Raw genomic sequence first — 19,768 nt, forward strand, 5'->3', positions numbered from 1 at the left:
CCATCATCTTCTTTATATCTAAATCTGATCAAAGGATTCTTATCAGGAATCCTATACAGTGGAATGAGTGAATGTGCAAGCAATATTTCCAGTTATTTCCTTTGGGAACATACATTTCTTTGGATCCTTGTTCCTCTCTATTTCCAATTCTATTGAATCTTGTGTTCCTCTTGTTTCCTCTTCAATTGGGAACTTTATTGTTGATGTTAATTCTCTCCTATTTGCTTCAACAGGACTTTCCGTACAAGATGCATTACATTCTGTATATCTAAACTGATCAAAGGATTCTTAACAGGGATCGATACAGTGGAATGAGCGAATGTGCAGGTAACAGTTCAAGGTATTTCCTTTCGGAAAATCCATTCCTTTGGATACTTCTTCCTCTCTATTTCCCATTCTATTGCGTCTAGTTTTCCCTTTGTTTCCTTTTCATTTGGGAACATTATAGTTGATGATAATTCTCTCCTATTGACTTCAATGGACCTTTTTGGGCAAAATCCATCATCTTCCTTATATCTAAAGCTGATCAAAGTATTCTTAACGGGGATCGATACAGTGGAATGAGTGAATGTGCCGGCAATAGTTCCAGTTATTTCCTTTGGGAAAATCCATTCCTTTGGATACTTGTTCCTCTCTACTTCCCATTCTATTGAGTCTAGTTTTCCCTTTGTTTCTTTTGCATTTAGGAACATTATAGTTGATGATAATTCTCTCCTATTGGCTTCAATGGAACATTTTGGGCAAAATCCATCATCTTCTTTATATCTAAATCTGATCAAAGGATTCTTAACAGGAATCCTATACAGTTGAATGAGTGAATGTGCAGGCAATATTTCCAGTTATTTCCTTTTGGAAAATCCATTCCCTTGGATACTAGTTCCTCTCTATTTCCCATTCTATTGAGTCTAGTTTTCCCTTTGTTTCCTTTCCATTTAGGAACATTATACCTGAAGATAATTCTCTCCTATTGGCTTCAATGGAACATTTTGGGCAAAATCCATCATCTTCTTTATATCTAAATCTGATCAAAGGATTCTTAAAGGAATCGATACAGTGGAATGAGTGACTCTGCGGGCAATAGTTCCAGTTATTTCCTTTGGGAAAATCCATTCCTTTGGATACTAGTTCCTCTCTATTTCCCATTCTATTGAGGCTACTTTTCCCTTTGTTTCCTTTCCATTTAGGAAAATGGAACTTCAATTTTTTTTTTTTGGGCAAAATCCATCATCTTCTTAATATCTAAAATTGAGCAAAGGATTCTTGACAGGAATCCTTTACAGTGGAATGCGTGAATGTTCAGTCAATAATTCCAGTTATTTCCTTTGGGAAAATACATTCCTTTGAATATTTGTTCCTGTCTATTTCCAATTCTATTGAGTCTATTGTTCCTCTTCTTGCTTCTTCAATTGGGAACTTTATAGTTGATGTTAATTCTCTCCTATTTGCTTCAATGAAACTTTTTGGGCAAAATCCATCATCTTCTTTATATTTAAAGCTGATCAAAGGATTCTTAACAGGAATCATATACATTTGAATGAGTGAATATGCATGCAATATTTCCAGTTATTTCCTTTGGGAAAATCCATTCCTTTGAATACTTGTTCCTGTCTATTTCCAATCTATTGAGTCTAGTGTTCCTCTTGTTTCCTCTTTTATTGGGAACTTTATAGTTGATATTAATTCTCTGCGATTTGCTTCAATTTAACTTTTTGTGCAAATGCATCATCTTTTTTATATCAAAAGCTGATCAAAGGATTCTTAACAGGAATCATTTACATTTGAATGAGCGAATGTGCAGGCAATTGTTCCAGTTATTCCCTTGGGGAAAATCCATTCCTTTGGATACTTGTTCCTCTCTATTTCCAATTCTATTGAGTCTATTGTTCCTCTTCTTGCCTCTTCAATTGGGAACTTTATAGTTGATGTTAATTCTCTCCTATTTGCTTCAATGGATATTTGTGGGCAAAATCCATCATCTTCTTTATAGCTAAAGCTGATCAAAGGATTCTTAACAGGAATCCTATACAGTTGAATGAGTGAATGTGCTTGCAATAGTTCCAGTTATTTCCTTTTTGAAAATCCATTCCTTTGAATACTTGTTCCTGTCTATTTCCAATTCTATTGAGTCTATTGTTCCTCTTCTTTCCTCTAAAATTGGGAACTTTATACTTGATGTTAATTCTCTCCTATTTGCTTCAATGGAACTTTTTGGACAAAATCCATCATCTTCTTTATATCTAAAGCTGATCAAAAGATTCTTAACAGGAATCATATACAGTTGAAAGAGCGAATGGGCAGGACATAGTTCCAGTTATTCCCTTTGGGAAAATACATTCCTTTGGATACTTTTTCCTCTCTATTTTCAATTCTATTGAGTCTATTGTTCCTCTTGTTTCCTCTTCAATTGGGAACTTTATAGTTGATGTTAATTCTCTCCTATTTGCTTCAATTTAACTTTTTGGGCAAAATCCATCATCTTCTTAATATCTAAAATTGAGGAAAGGATTCTTGACAGGAATCCTTTACAATGGAATGCGTGAATGTTCAGTCAATAATTCCAGTTATTTCCTTTGGGAAAATTCATTCCTTTGAATACTTGTTCCTGTCTATTTCCAATTCTATTGAGTCTATTGTTCCTCTTCTTGCCTCTTCAATTGGGAACTTTATAGTTGAAGTTATTTCTCTCCTATTTGCTTCAATATAACTTTTTGGGCAAAATCCATCATCTTCTTTATATCTAAAGCTGATCAAAGGATTCTTAACAGGAATCATATACATTTGAATGAGTGAATATGCATGCAATAATTCCAGTTATTTCCTTTGGGAAAATCCATTCCTTTGAATACTTGTTCCTGTCTATTTCCAATCTATTGAGTCTAGTGTTCCTCTTGTTTCCTCTTTTATTGGGAACTTTATAGTTGATGTTAATTCTCTGCAATTTGCTTCAATTTAACTTTTTGTGCAAATCCATCATCTTTTTTATATCAAAAGCTGATCAAAGGATTCTTAACAGGAATCATTTACATTTGAATGAGCGAATGTGCAGGCAATTGTTCCAGTTATTCCCTTGGGGAAAATCCATTCCTTTGGATACTTGTTCCTCTCTATTTCCAATTCTATTGAGTCTATTGTTCCTCTTGTTTCCTCTTCAATTGGGAACTTTATAGTTGATGTTAATTCTCTCCTATTTGCTTCAATGAAACTTTTTGGGCAAAATCCATCATCTTCTTTATATCTAAAGCTGATCAAAGGATTCTTAACAGGAATCCTATACAGTTGAATGAGTGAATGTGCAGGCAATATTTCCAGTTATTTCCTTTTGGAAAATCCATTCCCTTGGATACTAGTTCCTCTCTATTTCCCATTCTATTGAGTCTAGTTTTCCCTTTGTTTCCTTTCCATTTAGGAACATTATACCTGAAGATAATTCTCTCCTATTGGCTTCAATGGAACATTTTGGGCAAAATCCATCATCTTCTTTATATCTAAATCTGATCAAAGGATTCTTAAAGGAATGGATACAGTGGAATGAGTGACTCTGCGGGCAATAGTTCCAGTTATTTCCTTTGGGAAAATCCATTCCTTTGGATACTAGTTCCTCTCTATTTCCCATTCTATTGAGGCTACTTTTCCCTTTGTTTCCTTTCCATTTAGGAGCATTATACTTAAAGATAATTCTCTCCTATTGGCTTCAATGGACCTTTTTGGGCAAAATCCATCATCTTCTTTATATCTAAAGCTGATCAAAGGATTCTTAACAGGGATCGATACAGTGGAATGAGTGAATGTGCGGGCAATAGTTCCAGTTATTTCCTTTGGGAAAATCCATTCCTTTGGATCCTTGTTCCTCTCTATTTCCAATTCTATTGAATCTTGTGTTCCTCTTCTTTCCTCTTCAATTGGGAACTTTATTGTTGATGTTAATTCTCTCCTATTTGCTTCAACCGGACTTTCCGTACAAGATGCATTATTTTCTGTATATCTAAAGCTGATCAAAGGATTCTTAACAGGGATTGATACAGTGGATTGAGCGAATGTGCAGGTAACAGTTCCAGTTATTTCCTTTCGGAAAATCCATTCCTTTGAATACTTGTTCCTCTCTATTTCCCATTCTATTGAGTCTAGTTTTCCTTTGGTTCCTTTTCATTTGGGAACATTATAGTTGATGATAATTCTCTCCTATTGACTTCAATGGAACCTTTTGGGCAAAATCCATCATCTTCCTTATATCTAAAGCTGATCAAAGTATTCTTAACGGGGATCGATACAGTGGAATGAGTGAACGTGTAGGCAATAGTTCCAGTTATTTCCTTTGGGAAAATCCATTCCTTTGGATACTTGTTCCTCTCTACTTCCCATTCTATTGAGTCTAGTTTTCCCTTTGTTTCCTTTGCATTTAGGAACATTATACTTGAAGATAATTCTCACCTATTGGCTTCAATGGAACATTTTGGGCAAAATCAATCATCTTCTTTATATCTGAATCTGATCAAAGGATTCTTAACAGGAATCCTATACAGTGGAATGAGTGAATGTGCAGGCAATAGTTCCAGTTATTTCCTTTGGGAAAATCCATTACTTTGGATCCTTGTTCCTCTCTATTTCCCATTCTATTGAGTCTAGTTTTCCCTTTGTTTCCTTTTCATTTGGGAACATTATAGTTGATGATAATTCTCTCCTATTGGCTTCAATGGAACATTTTGGGCAAAATCCATCATCTTCTTTATATCTAAATCTGATCAAAGGATTCTTAACAGGAATCCTATACAGTGGAATGAGTGAATGTGCAGGCAATATTTCCAGTTATTTCCTTTTGGAAAATCCATTCGCTTGGATACTAGTTCCTCTCTATTTTCCATTCTATTGAGTCTAGTTTTCCCTTTGTTTCTTTTGCATTTAGGAACATTATAGTTGATGATAATTCTCTCCTATAGGCTTCAATGGAATATTTTGGGCAAAATCCATCATCTTCTTTATATCTAAATCTGATCAAAGGATTCTTAAAGGAATCGATACAGTGGAATGAGTGACTCTGCGGGCAATAGTTCCAGTTATTTCCTTTGGGAAAATCCATTCCTTTGGATACTTGTTCCTCTCTACTTCCCATTCTATTGAGTCTAGTTTTCCCTTAGTTTCTTTTGCATTTAGGAACATTATAGTTGATGATAATTCTCTCCTATTGGCTTCAATGGAACATTTTGGGCAAAATCCATCATCTTCTTTATATCTAAATCTGATCAAAGGATTCTTATCAGGAATCCTATACAGTGGAATGAGTGAATGTGCAAGCAATATTTCCAGTTATTTCCTTTGGGAACATCCATTTCTTTGGATCCTTGTTCCTCTCTATTTCCAATTCTATTGTATCTTGTGTTCCTCTTGTTTCCTCTTCAATTGGGAACTTTATTGTTGATGTTAATTCTCTCCTATTTGCTTCAACAGGACTTTCCGTACAAGATGCATTACATTCTGTATATCTAAAGCTGATCAAGGATTCTTAACAGGGATCGATACAGTGGAATGAGCGAATGTGCAGGTAACAGTTCAAGTTATTTCCTTTCGGAAAATCCATTCTTTGGATACTTCTTCCTCTCTATTTCCCATTCTATTGAGTCTAGTTTTCCCTTTGTTTCCTTTTCATTTGGGAACATTATAGTTGATGATAATTCTCTCCTATTGACTTCAATGGACCTTTTTGGGCAAAATCCATCATCTTCCTTATATCTAAAGCTGATCAAAGTATTCTTAACGGGGATCGATACAGTGGAATGAGTGAATGTGCAGGCAATAGTTCCAGTTATTTCCTTTGGGAAAATCCATTCCTTTGGACACTTGTTCCTCTCTACTTCCCATTCTATTGAGTCTAGTTTTCCCTTTGTTTCTTTTGCATTTAGGAACATTATAGTTGATGATAATTCTCTCCTATTGGCTTCAATGGAAAATTTTGGGCAAAATCCATCATCTTCTTTATATCTAAATCTGATCAAAGGATTCTTAACAGGAATCCTATACAGTGGAATGAGTGAATGTGCAGGCAATATTTCCAGTTATTTCCTTTTGGAAAATCCATTCCCTTGGATACTAGTTCCTCTCTATTTCCCATTCTATTAAGTCTAGTTTTCCCTTTGTTTCTTTTGCATTTAGGAACATTATAGTTGATGATAATTCTCTCCTATAGGCTTCAATGGAACATTTTGGGCAAAATCCATCATCTTCTTTATATCTAAATCTGATCAAAGGATTCTTAAAGGAATCGATACAGTGGAATGAGTGACTCTGCGGGCAATAGTTCCAGTAATTTCCTTTGGGAAAATCCATTCCTTTAAATACTAGTTCCTCTCTATTTCCCATTCTATTGAGGCTACTTTTCCCTTTGTTTCCTTTCCATTTAGGAACATTATACTTAAAGATAATTCTCTCCTATTGGCTTCAATGGACCTTTTTGGGCAAAATCCATCATCTTCCTTATATCTAAAGCTGATCAAAGGATTCTTAACAGGGATCGATACAGTGGAATGAGTGAATGTGCGGGCATTAGTTCCAGTTATTTCCTTTGGGAACATCCATTCCTTTGGATCCTTGTTCCTCTCTATTTCCAATTCTATTGAATCTTGTGTTCCTCTTCTTTCCTCTTCAATTGGGAACTTTATTGTTGATGTTAATTCTCTCCTATTTGCTTCAACCGGACTTTCCGTACAAGATGCATTATTTTCTGTATATCTAAAGCTGATCAAAGGATTCTTAACGGGGATCGATACAGTGGAATGAGTGAATGTGTAGGCAATAGTTCCAGTTATTTCCTTTGGGAAAATCCATTCCTTTGGATACTTGTTCCTCTCTACTTCCCATTCTATTGAGTCTAGTTTTCCCTTTGTTTCCTTTGCATTTAGGAACATTATACTTGAAGATAATTCTCACCTATTGGCTTCAATGGAACATTTTGGGCAAAATCAATCATCTTCTTTATATCTGAATCTGATCAAAGGATTCTTAACAGGAATCCTATACAGTGGAATGAGTGAATGTGCAGGCAATAGTTCCAGTTATTTCCTTTGGGAAAATCCATTACTTTGGATCCTTGTTCCTCTCTATTTCCCATTCTATTGAGTCTAGTTTTCCCTTTGTTTCCTTTTCATTTGGTAACTTTATAGTTGATGATAATTCTCTCCTATTGGCTTCAATGGAACATTTTGGGCAAAATCCATCATCTTCTTTATATCTAAATCTGATCAAAGGATTCTTAACAGGAATCCTATACAGTGGAATGAGTGAATGTGCAGGCAATATTTCCAGTTATTTCCTTTTGGAAAATCCATTCGCTTGGATACTAGTTCCTCTATATTTCCCATTCTATTGAGTCTAGTTTTCCCTTTGTTTCCTTTTCATTTGGGAACATTATAGTTGATGATAATTCTCTCCTATTGACTTCAATGTGACTTTTTGGGCAAAATCCATCATCTTGCTTATATCTAAAGCTGATCAAAGGATTCTTAACAGGAATCATTTACATTTGAATGAGCGAATGTGCAGGCAATTGTTCCAGTTATTCCCTTGGGGAAAATCCATTCCTTTGGATACTTGTTCCTCTCTATTTCCAATTCTATTGAGTCTATTGTTCCTCTTCTTGCCTCTTCAATTGGGAACTTTATAGTTGATGTTAATTCTCCCCTATTTGCTTCAATGGATATTTGTGGGCAAAATCCATCATCTTCTTTATAGCTAAAGCTGATCAAAGGATTCTTAACAGGAATCCTATACAGTTGAATGAGTGAATGTGCTTGCAATAGTTCCAGTTATTTCCTTTGGGAAAATCCATTCCTTTGGATACTAGTTCCTCTCTATTTCCCATTCTATTGAGGCTACTTTTCCCTTTGTTTCCTTTCCATTTAGGAACATTATAGTTGATGATAATTCTCTCCTATTGGCTTCAATGGAACATTTTGGGCAAAATCCATCATCTTCTTTATATCTAAATCTGATCAAAGGATTCTTATCAGGAATCCTATACAGTGGAATGAGTGAATGTGCAAGCAATATTTCCAGTTATTTCCTTTGGGAACATACATTTCTTTGGATCCTTGTTCCTCTCTATTTCCAATTCTATTGAATCTTGTGTTCCTCTTGTTTCCTCTTCAATTGGGAACTTTATTGTTGATGTTAATTCTCTCCTATTTGCTTCAACAGGACTTTCCGTACAAGATGCATTACATTCTGTATATCTAAACTGATCAAAGGATTCTTAACAGGGATCGATACAGTGGAATGAGCGAATGTGCAGGTAACAGTTCAAGGTATTTCCTTTCGGAAAATCCATTCCTTTGGATACTTCTTCCTCTCTATTTCCCATTCTATTGCGTCTAGTTTTCCCTTTGTTTCCTTTTCATTTGGGAACATTATAGTTGATGATAATTCTCTCCTATTGACTTCAATGGACCTTTTTGGGCAAAATCCATCATCTTCCTTATATCTAAAGCTGATCAAAGTATTCTTAACGGGGATCGATACAGTGGAATGAGTGAATGTGCCGGCAATAGTTCCAGTTATTTCCTTTGGGAAAATCCATTCCTTTGGATACTTGTTCCTCTCTACTTCCCATTCTATTGAGTCTAGTTTTCCCTTTGTTTCTTTTGCATTTAGGAACATTATAGTTGATGATAATTCTCTCCTATTGGCTTCAATGGAACATTTTGGGCAAAATCCATCATCTTCTTTATATCTAAATCTGATCAAAGGATTCTTAACAGGAATCCTATACAGTTGAATGAGTGAATGTGCAGGCAATATTTCCAGTTATTTCCTTTTGGAAAATCCATTCCCTTGGATACTAGTTCCTCTCTATTTCCCATTCTATTGAGTCTAGTTTTCCCTTTGTTTCCTTTCCATTTAGGAACATTATACCTGAAGATAATTCTCTCCTATTGGCTTCAATGGAACATTTTGGGCAAAATCCATCATCTTCTTTATATCTAAATCTGATCAAAGGATTCTTAAAGGAATCGATACAGTGGAATGAGTGACTCTGCGGGCAATAGTTCCAGTTATTTCCTTTGGGAAAATCCATTCCTTTGGATACTAGTTCCTCTCTATTTCCCATTCTATTGAGGCTACTTTTCCCTTTGTTTCCTTTCCATTTAGGAAAATGGAACTTCAATTTTTTTTTTTTGGGCAAAATCCATCATCTTCTTAATATCTAAAATTGAGCAAAGGATTCTTGACAGGAATCCTTTACAGTGGAATGCGTGAATGTTCAGTCAATAATTCCAGTTATTTCCTTTGGGAAAATACATTCCTTTGAATATTTGTTCCTGTCTATTTCCAATTCTATTGAGTCTATTGTTCCTCTTCTTGCTTCTTCAATTGGGAACTTTATAGTTGATGTTAATTCTCTCCTATTTGCTTCAATGAAACTTTTTGGGCAAAATCCATCATCTTCTTTATATTTAAAGCTGATCAAAGGATTCTTAACAGGAATCATATACATTTGAATGAGTGAATATGCATGCAATATTTCCAGTTATTTCCTTTGGGAAAATCCATTCCTTTGAATACTTGTTCCTGTCTATTTCCAATCTATTGAGTCTAGTGTTCCTCTTGTTTCCTCTTTTATTGGGAACTTTATAGTTGATATTAATTCTCTGCGATTTGCTTCAATTTAACTTTTTGTGCAAATGCATCATCTTTTTTATATCAAAAGCTGATCAAAGGATTCTTAACAGGAATCATTTACATTTGAATGAGCGAATGTGCAGGCAATTGTTCCAGTTATTCCCTTGGGGAAAATCCATTCCTTTGGATACTTGTTCCTCTCTATTTCCAATTCTATTGAGTCTATTGTTCCTCTTCTTGCCTCTTCAATTGGGAACTTTATAGTTGATGTTAATTCTCTCCTATTTGCTTCAATGGATATTTGTGGGCAAAATCCATCATCTTCTTTATAGCTAAAGCTGATCAAAGGATTCTTAACAGGAATCCTATACAGTTGAATGAGTGAATGTGCTTGCAATAGTTCCAGTTATTTCCTTTTTGAAAATCCATTCCTTTGAATACTTGTTCCTGTCTATTTCCAATTCTATTGAGTCTATTGTTCCTCTTCTTTCCTCTAAAATTGGGAACTTTATACTTGATGTTAATTCTCTCCTATTTGCTTCAATGGAACTTTTTGGACAAAATCCATCATCTTCTTTATATCTAAAGCTGATCAAAAGATTCTTAACAGGAATCATATACAGTTGAAAGAGCGAATGGGCAGGACATAGTTCCAGTTATTCCCTTTGGGAAAATACATTCCTTTGGATACTTTTTCCTCTCTATTTTCAATTCTATTGAGTCTATTGTTCCTCTTGTTTCCTCTTCAATTGGGAACTTTATAGTTGATGTTAATTCTCTCCTATTTGCTTCAATTTAACTTTTTGGGCAAAATCCATCATCTTCTTAATATCTAAAATTGAGGAAAGGATTCTTGACAGGAATCCTTTACAATGGAATGCGTGAATGTTCAGTCAATAATTCCAGTTATTTCCTTTGGGAAAATTCATTCCTTTGAATACTTGTTCCTGTCTATTTCCAATTCTATTGAGTCTATTGTTCCTCTTCTTGCCTCTTCAATTGGGAACTTTATAGTTGAAGTTATTTCTCTCCTATTTGCTTCAATATAACTTTTTGGGCAAAATCCATCATCTTCTTTATATCTAAAGCTGATCAAAGGATTCTTAACAGGAATCATATACATTTGAATGAGTGAATATGCATGCAATAATTCCAGTTATTTCCTTTGGGAAAATCCATTCCTTTGAATACTTGTTCCTGTCTATTTCCAATCTATTGAGTCTAGTGTTCCTCTTGTTTCCTCTTTTATTGGGAACTTTATAGTTGATGTTAATTCTCTGCAATTTGCTTCAATTTAACTTTTTGTGCAAATCCATCATCTTTTTTATATCAAAAGCTGATCAAAGGATTCTTAACAGGAATCATTTACATTTGAATGAGCGAATGTGCAGGCAATTGTTCCAGTTATTCCCTTGGGGAAAATCCATTCCTTTGGATACTTGTTCCTCTCTATTTCCAATTCTATTGAGTCTATTGTTCCTCTTGTTTCCTCTTCAATTGGGAACTTTATAGTTGATGTTAATTCTCTCCTATTTGCTTCAATGAAACTTTTTGGGCAAAATCCATCATCTTCTTTATATCTAAAGCTGATCAAAGGATTCTTAACAGGAATCCTATACAGTTGAATGAGTGAATGTGCAGGCAATATTTCCAGTTATTTCCTTTTGGAAAATCCATTCCCTTGGATACTAGTTCCTCTCTATTTCCCATTCTATTGAGTCTAGTTTTCCCTTTGTTTCCTTTCCATTTAGGAACATTATACCTGAAGATAATTCTCTCCTATTGGCTTCAATGGAACATTTTGGGCAAAATCCATCATCTTCTTTATATCTAAATCTGATCAAAGGATTCTTAAAGGAATGGATACAGTGGAATGAGTGACTCTGCGGGCAATAGTTCCAGTTATTTCCTTTGGGAAAATCCATTCCTTTGGATACTAGTTCCTCTCTATTTCCCATTCTATTGAGGCTACTTTTCCCTTTGTTTCCTTTCCATTTAGGAGCATTATACTTAAAGATAATTCTCTCCTATTGGCTTCAATGGACCTTTTTGGGCAAAATCCATCATCTTCTTTATATCTAAAGCTGATCAAAGGATTCTTAACAGGGATCGATACAGTGGAATGAGTGAATGTGCGGGCAATAGTTCCAGTTATTTCCTTTGGGAAAATCCATTCCTTTGGATCCTTGTTCCTCTCTATTTCCAATTCTATTGAATCTTGTGTTCCTCTTCTTTCCTCTTCAATTGGGAACTTTATTGTTGATGTTAATTCTCTCCTATTTGCTTCAACCGGACTTTCCGTACAAGATGCATTATTTTCTGTATATCTAAAGCTGATCAAAGGATTCTTAACAGGGATTGATACAGTGGATTGAGCGAATGTGCAGGTAACAGTTCCAGTTATTTCCTTTCGGAAAATCCATTCCTTTGAATACTTGTTCCTCTCTATTTCCCATTCTATTGAGTCTAGTTTTCCTTTGGTTCCTTTTCATTTGGGAACATTATAGTTGATGATAATTCTCTCCTATTGACTTCAATGGAACCTTTTGGGCAAAATCCATCATCTTCCTTATATCTAAAGCTGATCAAAGTATTCTTAACGGGGATCGATACAGTGGAATGAGTGAATGTGTAGGCAATAGTTCCAGTTATTTCCTTTGGGAAAATCCATTCCTTTGGATACTTGTTCCTCTCTACTTCCCATTCTATTGAGTCTAGTTTTCCCTTTGTTTCCTTTGCATTTAGGAACATTATACTTGAAGATAATTCTCACCTATTGGCTTCAATGGAACATTTTGGGCAAAATCAATCATCTTCTTTATATCTGAATCTGATCAAAGGATTCTTAACAGGAATCCTATACAGTGGAATGAGTGAATGTGCAGGCAATAGTTCCAGTTATTTCCTTTGGGAAAATCCATTACTTTGGATCCTTGTTCCTCTCTATTTCCCATTCTATTGAGTCTAGTTTTCCCTTTGTTTCCTTTTCATTTGGGAACATTATAGTTGATGATAATTCTCTCCTATTGGCTTCAATGGAACATTTTGGGCAAAATCCATCATCTTCTTTATATCTAAATCTGATCAAAGGATTCTTAACAGGAATCCTATACAGTGGAATGAGTGAATGTGCAGGCAATATTTCCAGTTATTTCCTTTTGGAAAATCCATTCGCTTGGATACTAGTTCCTCTCTATTTTCCATTCTATTGAGTCTAGTTTTCCCTTTGTTTCTTTTGCATTTAGGAACATTATAGTTGATGATAATTCTCTCCTATAGGCTTCAATGGAATATTTTGGGCAAAATCCATCATCTTCTTTATATCTAAATCTGATCAAAGGATTCTTAAAGGAATCGATACAGTGGAATGAGTGACTCTGCGGGCAATAGTTCCAGTTATTTCCTTTGGGAAAATCCATTCCTTTGGATACTTGTTCCTCTCTACTTCCCATTCTATTGAGTCTAGTTTTCCCTTAGTTTCTTTTGCATTTAGGAACATTATAGTTGATGATAATTCTCTCCTATTGGCTTCAATGGAACATTTTGGGCAAAATCCATCATCTTCTTTATATCTAAATCTGATCAAAGGATTCTTATCAGGAATCCTATACAGTGGAATGAGTGAATGTGCAAGCAATATTTCCAGTTATTTCCTTTGGGAACATCCATTTCTTTGGATCCTTGTTCCTCTCTATTTCCAATTCTATTGTATCTTGTGTTCCTCTTGTTTCCTCTTCAATTGGGAACTTTATTGTTGATGTTAATTCTCTCCTATTTGCTTCAACAGGACTTTCCGTACAAGATGCATTACATTCTGTATATCTAAAGCTGATCAAGGATTCTTAACAGGGATCGATACAGTGGAATGAGCGAATGTGCAGGTAACAGTTCAAGTTATTTCCTTTCGGAAAATCCATTCTTTGGATACTTCTTCCTCTCTATTTCCCATTCTATTGAGTCTAGTTTTCCCTTTGTTTCCTTTTCATTTGGGAACATTATAGTTGATGATAATTCTCTCCTATTGACTTCAATGGACCTTTTTGGGCAAAATCCATCATCTTCCTTATATCTAAAGCTGATCAAAGTATTCTTAACGGGGATCGATACAGTGGAATGAGTGAATGTGCAGGCAATAGTTCCAGTTATTTCCTTTGGGAAAATCCATTCCTTTGGACACTTGTTCCTCTCTACTTCCCATTCTATTGAGTCTAGTTTTCCCTTTGTTTCTTTTGCATTTAGGAACATTATAGTTGATGATAATTCTCTCCTATTGGCTTCAATGGAAAATTTTGGGCAAAATCCATCATCTTCTTTATATCTAAATCTGATCAAAGGATTCTTAACAGGAATCCTATACAGTGGAATGAGTGAATGTGCAGGCAATATTTCCAGTTATTTCCTTTTGGAAAATCCATTCCCTTGGATACTAGTTCCTCTCTATTTCCCATTCTATTAAGTCTAGTTTTCCCTTTGTTTCTTTTGCATTTAGGAACATTATAGTTGATGATAATTCTCTCCTATAGGCTTCAATGGAACATTTTGGGCAAAATCCATCATCTTCTTTATATCTAAATCTGATCAAAGGATTCTTAAAGGAATCGATACAGTGGAATGAGTGACTCTGCGGGCAATAGTTCCAGTAATTTCCTTTGGGAAAATCCATTCCTTTGGATACTAGTTCCTCTCTATTTCCCATTCTATTGAGGCTACTTTTCCCTTTGTTTCCTTTCCATTTAGGAACATTATACTTAAAGATAATTCTCTCCTATTGGCTTCAATGGACCTTTTTGGGCAAAATCCATCATCTTCCTTATATCTAAAGCTGATCAAAGGATTCTTAACAGGGATCGATACAGTGGAATGAGTGAATGTGCGGGCATTAGTTCCAGTTATTTCCTTTGGGAACATCCATTCCTTTGGATCCTTGTTCCTCTCTATTTCCAATTCTATTGAATCTTGTGTTCCTCTTCTTTCCTCTTCAATTGGGAACTTTATTGTTGATGTTAATTCTCTCCTATTTGCTTCAACCGGACTTTCCGTACAAGATGCATTATTTTCTGTATATCTAAAGCTGATCAAAGGATTCTTAACGGGGATCGATACAGTGGAATGAGTGAATGTGTAGGCAATAGTTCCAGTTATTTCCTTTGGGAAAATCCATTCCTTTGGATACTTGTTCCTCTCTACTTCCCATTCTATTGAGTCTAGTTTTCCCTTTGTTTCCTTTGCATTTAGGAACATTATACTTGAAGATAATTCTCACCTATTGGCTTCAATGGAACATTTTGGGCAAAATCAATCATCTTCTTTATATCTGAATCTGATCAAAGGATTCTTAACAGGAATCCTATACAGTGGAATGAGTGAATGTGCAGGCAATAGTTCCAGTTATTTCCTTTGGGAAAATCCATTACTTTGGATCCTTGTTCCTCTCTATTTCCCATTCTATTGAGTCTAGTTTTCCCTTTGTTTCCTTTTCATTTGGTAACTTTATAGTTGATGATAATTCTCTCCTATTGGCTTCAATGGAACATTTTGGGCAAAATCCATCATCTTCTTTATATCTAAATCTGATCAAAGGATTCTTAACAGGAATCCTATACAGTGGAATGAGTGAATGTGCAGGCAATATTTCCAGTTATTTCCTTTTGGAAAATCCATTCGCTTGGATACTAGTTCCTCTCTATTTCCCATTCTATTGAGGCTACTTTTCCCTTTGTTTCCTTTCCATTTAGGAACATTATAGTTGATGATAATTCTCTCCTATTGGCTTCAATGGAACATTTTGGGCAAAATCCATCATCTTCTTTATATCTAAATCTGATCAAAGGATTCTTATCAGGAATCCTATACAGTGGAATGAGTGAATGTGCAAGCAATATTTCCAGTTATTTCCTTTGGGAACATACATTTCTTTGGATCCTTGTTCCTCTCTATTTCCAATTCTATTGAATCTTGTGTTCCTCTTGTTTCCTCTTCAATTGGGAACTTTATTGTTGATGTTAATTCTCTCCTATTTGCTTCAACAGGACTTTCCGTACAAGATGCATTACATTCTGTATATCTAAACTGATCAAAGGATTCTTAACAGGGATCGATACAGTGGAATGAGCGAATGTGCAGGTAACAGTTCAAGGTATTTCCTTTCGGAAAATCCATTCCTTTGGATACTTCTTCCTCTCTATTTCCCATTCTATTGCGTCTAGTTTTCCCTTTGTTTCCTTTTCATTTGGGAACATTATAGTTGATGATAATTCTCTCCTATTGACTTCAATGTGACTTTTTGGGCAAAATCCATCATCTTGCTTATATCTAAAGCTGATCAAAGGATTCTTAACAGGAATCATTTACATTTGAATGAGCGAATGTGCAGGCAATTGTTCCAGTTATTCCCTTGGGGAAAATCCATTCCTTTGGATACTTGTTCCTCTCTATTTCCAATTCTATTGAGTCTATTGTTCCTCTTCTTGCCTCTTCAATTGGGAACTTTATAGTTGATGTTAATTCTCTCCTATTTGCTTCAATGGATATTTGTGGGCAAAATCCATCATCTTCTTTATAGCTAAAGCTGATCAAAGGATTCTTAACAGGAATCCTATACAGTTGAATGAGTGAATGTGCTTGCAATAGTTCCAGTTATTTCCTTTGGGAAAATCCATTCCTTTGGATACTAGTTCCTCTCTATTTCCCATTCTATTGAGGCTACTTTTCCCTTTGTTTCCTTTCCATTTAGGAACATTATAGTTGATGATAATTCTCTCCTATTGGCTTCAATGGAACATTTTGGGCAAAATCCATCATCTTCTTTATATCTAAATCTGATCAAAGGATTCTTATCAGGAATCCTATACAGTGGAATGAGTGAATGTGCAAGCAATATTTCCAGTTATTTCCTTTGGGAACATACATTTCTTTGGATCCTTGTTCCTCTCTATTTCCAATTCTATTGAATCTTGTGTTCCTCTTGTTTCCTCTTCAATTGGGAACTTTATTGTTGATGTTAATTCTCTCCTATTTGCTTCAACAGGACTTTCCGTACAAGATGCATTACATTCTGTATATCTAAACTGATCAAAGGATTCTTAACAGGGATCGATACAGTGCAATGAGCGAATGTGCAGGTAACAGTTCAAGGTATTTCCTTTCGGAAAATCCATTCCTTTGGATACTTCTTCCTCTCTATTTCCCATTCTATTGCGTCTAGTTTTCCCTTTGTTTCCTTTTCATTTGGGAACATTATAGTTGATGATAATTCTCTCCTATTGACTTCAATGTGACTTTTTGGGCAAAATCCATCATCTTGCTTATATCTAAAGCTGATCAAAGTATTCTTAACGGGGATCGATACAGTGGAATGAGTGAATGTGAAGGCAATAGTTCCAGTTATTTCCTTTGGGAAAATCCATTCCTTTGGATACTTGTTCCTCTCTACTTCCCATTCTATTGAGTCTAGTTTTCCCTTTGTTTCTTTTGCATTTAGGAACATTATAGTCGATGATAATTCTCTCCTATTGGCTTCAGTGGAACATTTTGGGCAAAATCCATCATCTTCTTTATATCTAAATCTGATCAAAGGATTCTTAACAGGAATCCTATACAGTGGAATGAGTGAATATGCAGGCAATAGTTCCAGTTATTTCCTTTGGGAAAATCCATTCCTTTGGATACTTGTTCCTCTCTACTTCCCATTCTATTGAGTCTAGTTTTCCCTTAGTTTCTTTTGCATTTAGGAACATTATAGTTGATGATAATTCTCTCCTATTGGCTTCAATGGAACATTTTGGGCAAAATCCATCATCTTCTTTATATCTAAATCTGATCAAAGGATTCTTATCAGGAATCCTATACAGTGGAATGAGTGAATGTGCAAGCAATATTTCCAGTTATTTCCTTTGGGAACATCTATTTCTTTGGATCCTTGTTCCTCTCTATTTCCAATTCTATTGAATCTTGTGTTCCTCTTGTTTCCTCTTCAATTGGGAACTTTATTGTTGATGTTAATTCTCTCCTATTTGCTTCAACAGGACTTTCCGTACAAGATGCATTACATTCTGTATATCTAAAGCTGATCAAGGATTCTTAACAGGGATCGATACAGTGGAATGAGCGAATGTGCAGGTAACAATTCAAGTTATTTCCTTTCGGAAAATCCATTCCTTTGGATACTTCTTCCTCTCTATTTCCCATTCTATTGAGTCTAGTTTTCCCTTTGTTTCCTTTTCATTTGGGAACATTATAGTTAATGATAATTCTCTCCTATTGACTTCAATGGACCTTTTTGGGCAAAATCCATCATCTTCCTTATATCTAAAGCTGATCAAAGTATTCTTAACGGGGATCGATACAGTGGAATGAGTGAATGTGCCGGCAATAGTTCCAGTTATTTCCTTTGGGAAAATCCATTCCTTTGGATACTTGTTCCTCTCTACTTCCCATTCTATTGAGTCTAGTTTTCCCTTTGTTTCTTTTGCATTTAGGAACATTATAGTTGATGATAATTCTCTCCTATTGGCTTCAATGGAACATTTTGGGCAAAATCCATCATCTTCTTTATATCTAAATCTGATCAAAGGATTCTTAACAGGAATCCTATACAGTTGAATGAGTGAATGTGCAGGCAATATTTCCAGTTATTTCCTTTTGGAAAATCCATTCCCTTGGATACTAGTTCCTCTCTATTTCCCATTCTATTGAGTCTAGTTTTCCCTTTGTTTCCTTTCCATTTAGGAACATTATACCTGAAGATAATTCTCTCCTATTGGCTTCAATGGAACATTTTGGGCAAAATCCATCATCTTCTTTATATCTAAATCTGATCAAAGGATTCTTAAAGGAATCGATACAGTGGAATGAGTGACTCTGCGGGCAATAGTTCCAGTTATTTCCTTTGGGAAAATCCATTCCTTTGGATACTAGTTCCTCTCTATTTCCCATTCTATTGAGGCTACTTTTCCCTTTGTTTCCTTTCCATTTAGGAAAATGGAACTTCAATTTTTTTTTTTTGGGCAAAATCCATCATCTTCTTAATATCTAAAATTGAGCAAAGGATTCTTGACAGGAATCCTTTACAGTGGAATGCGTGAATGTTCAGTCAATAATTCCAGTTATTTCCTTTGGGAAAATACATTCCTTTGAATATTTGTTCCTGTCTATTTCCAATTCTATTGAGTCTATTGTTCCTCTTCTTGCTTCTTCAATTGGGAACTTTATAGTTGATGTTAATTCTCTCCTATTTGCTTCAATGAAACTTTTTGGGCAAAATCCATCATCTTCTTTATATTTAAAGCTGATCAAAGGATTCTTAACAGGAATCATATACATTTGAATGAGTGAATATGCATGCAATATTTCCAGTTATTTCCTTTGGGAAAATCCATTCCTTTGAATACTTGTTCCTGTCTATTTCCAATCTATTGAGTCTAGTGTTCCTCTTGTTTCCTCTTTTATTGGGAACTTTATAGTTGATATTAATTCTCTGCGATTTGCTTCAATTTAACTTTTTGTGCAAATGCATCATCTTTTTTATATCAAAAGCTGATCAAAGGATTCTTAACAGGAATCATTTACATTTGAATGAGCGAATGTGCAGGCAATTGTTCCAGTTATTCCCTTGGGGAAAATCCATTCCTTTGGATACTTGTTCCTCTCTATTTCCAATTCTATTGAGTCTATTGTTCCTCTTCTTGCCTCTTCAATTGGGAACTTTATAGTTGATGTTAATTCTCTCCTATTTGCTTCAATGGATATTTGTGGGCAAAATCCATCATCTTCTTTATAGCTAAAGCTGATCAAAGGATTCTTAACAGGAATCCTATACAGTTGAATGAGTGAATGTGCTTGCAATAGTTCCAGTTATTTCCTTTTTGAAAATCCATTCCTTTGAATACTTGTTCCTGTCTATTTCCAATTCTATTGAGTCTATTGTTCCTCTTCTTTCCTCTAAAATTGGGAACTTTATACTTGATGTTAATTCTCTCCTATTTGCTTCAATGGAACTTTTTGGACAAAATCCATCATCTTCTTTATATCTAAAGCTGATCAAAAGATTCTTAACAGGAATCATATACAGTTGAAAGAGCGAATGGGCAGGACATAGTTCCAGTTATTCCCTTTGGGAAAATACATTCCTTTGGATACTTTTTCCTCTCTATTTTCAATTCTA

Source organism: Sminthopsis crassicaudata, chromosome 6, assembly GCF_048593235.1.
Source record: "Sminthopsis crassicaudata isolate SCR6 chromosome 6, ASM4859323v1, whole genome shotgun sequence".
Classification (NCBI taxonomy): Eukaryota; Metazoa; Chordata; class Mammalia; order Dasyuromorphia; family Dasyuridae; genus Sminthopsis; species Sminthopsis crassicaudata.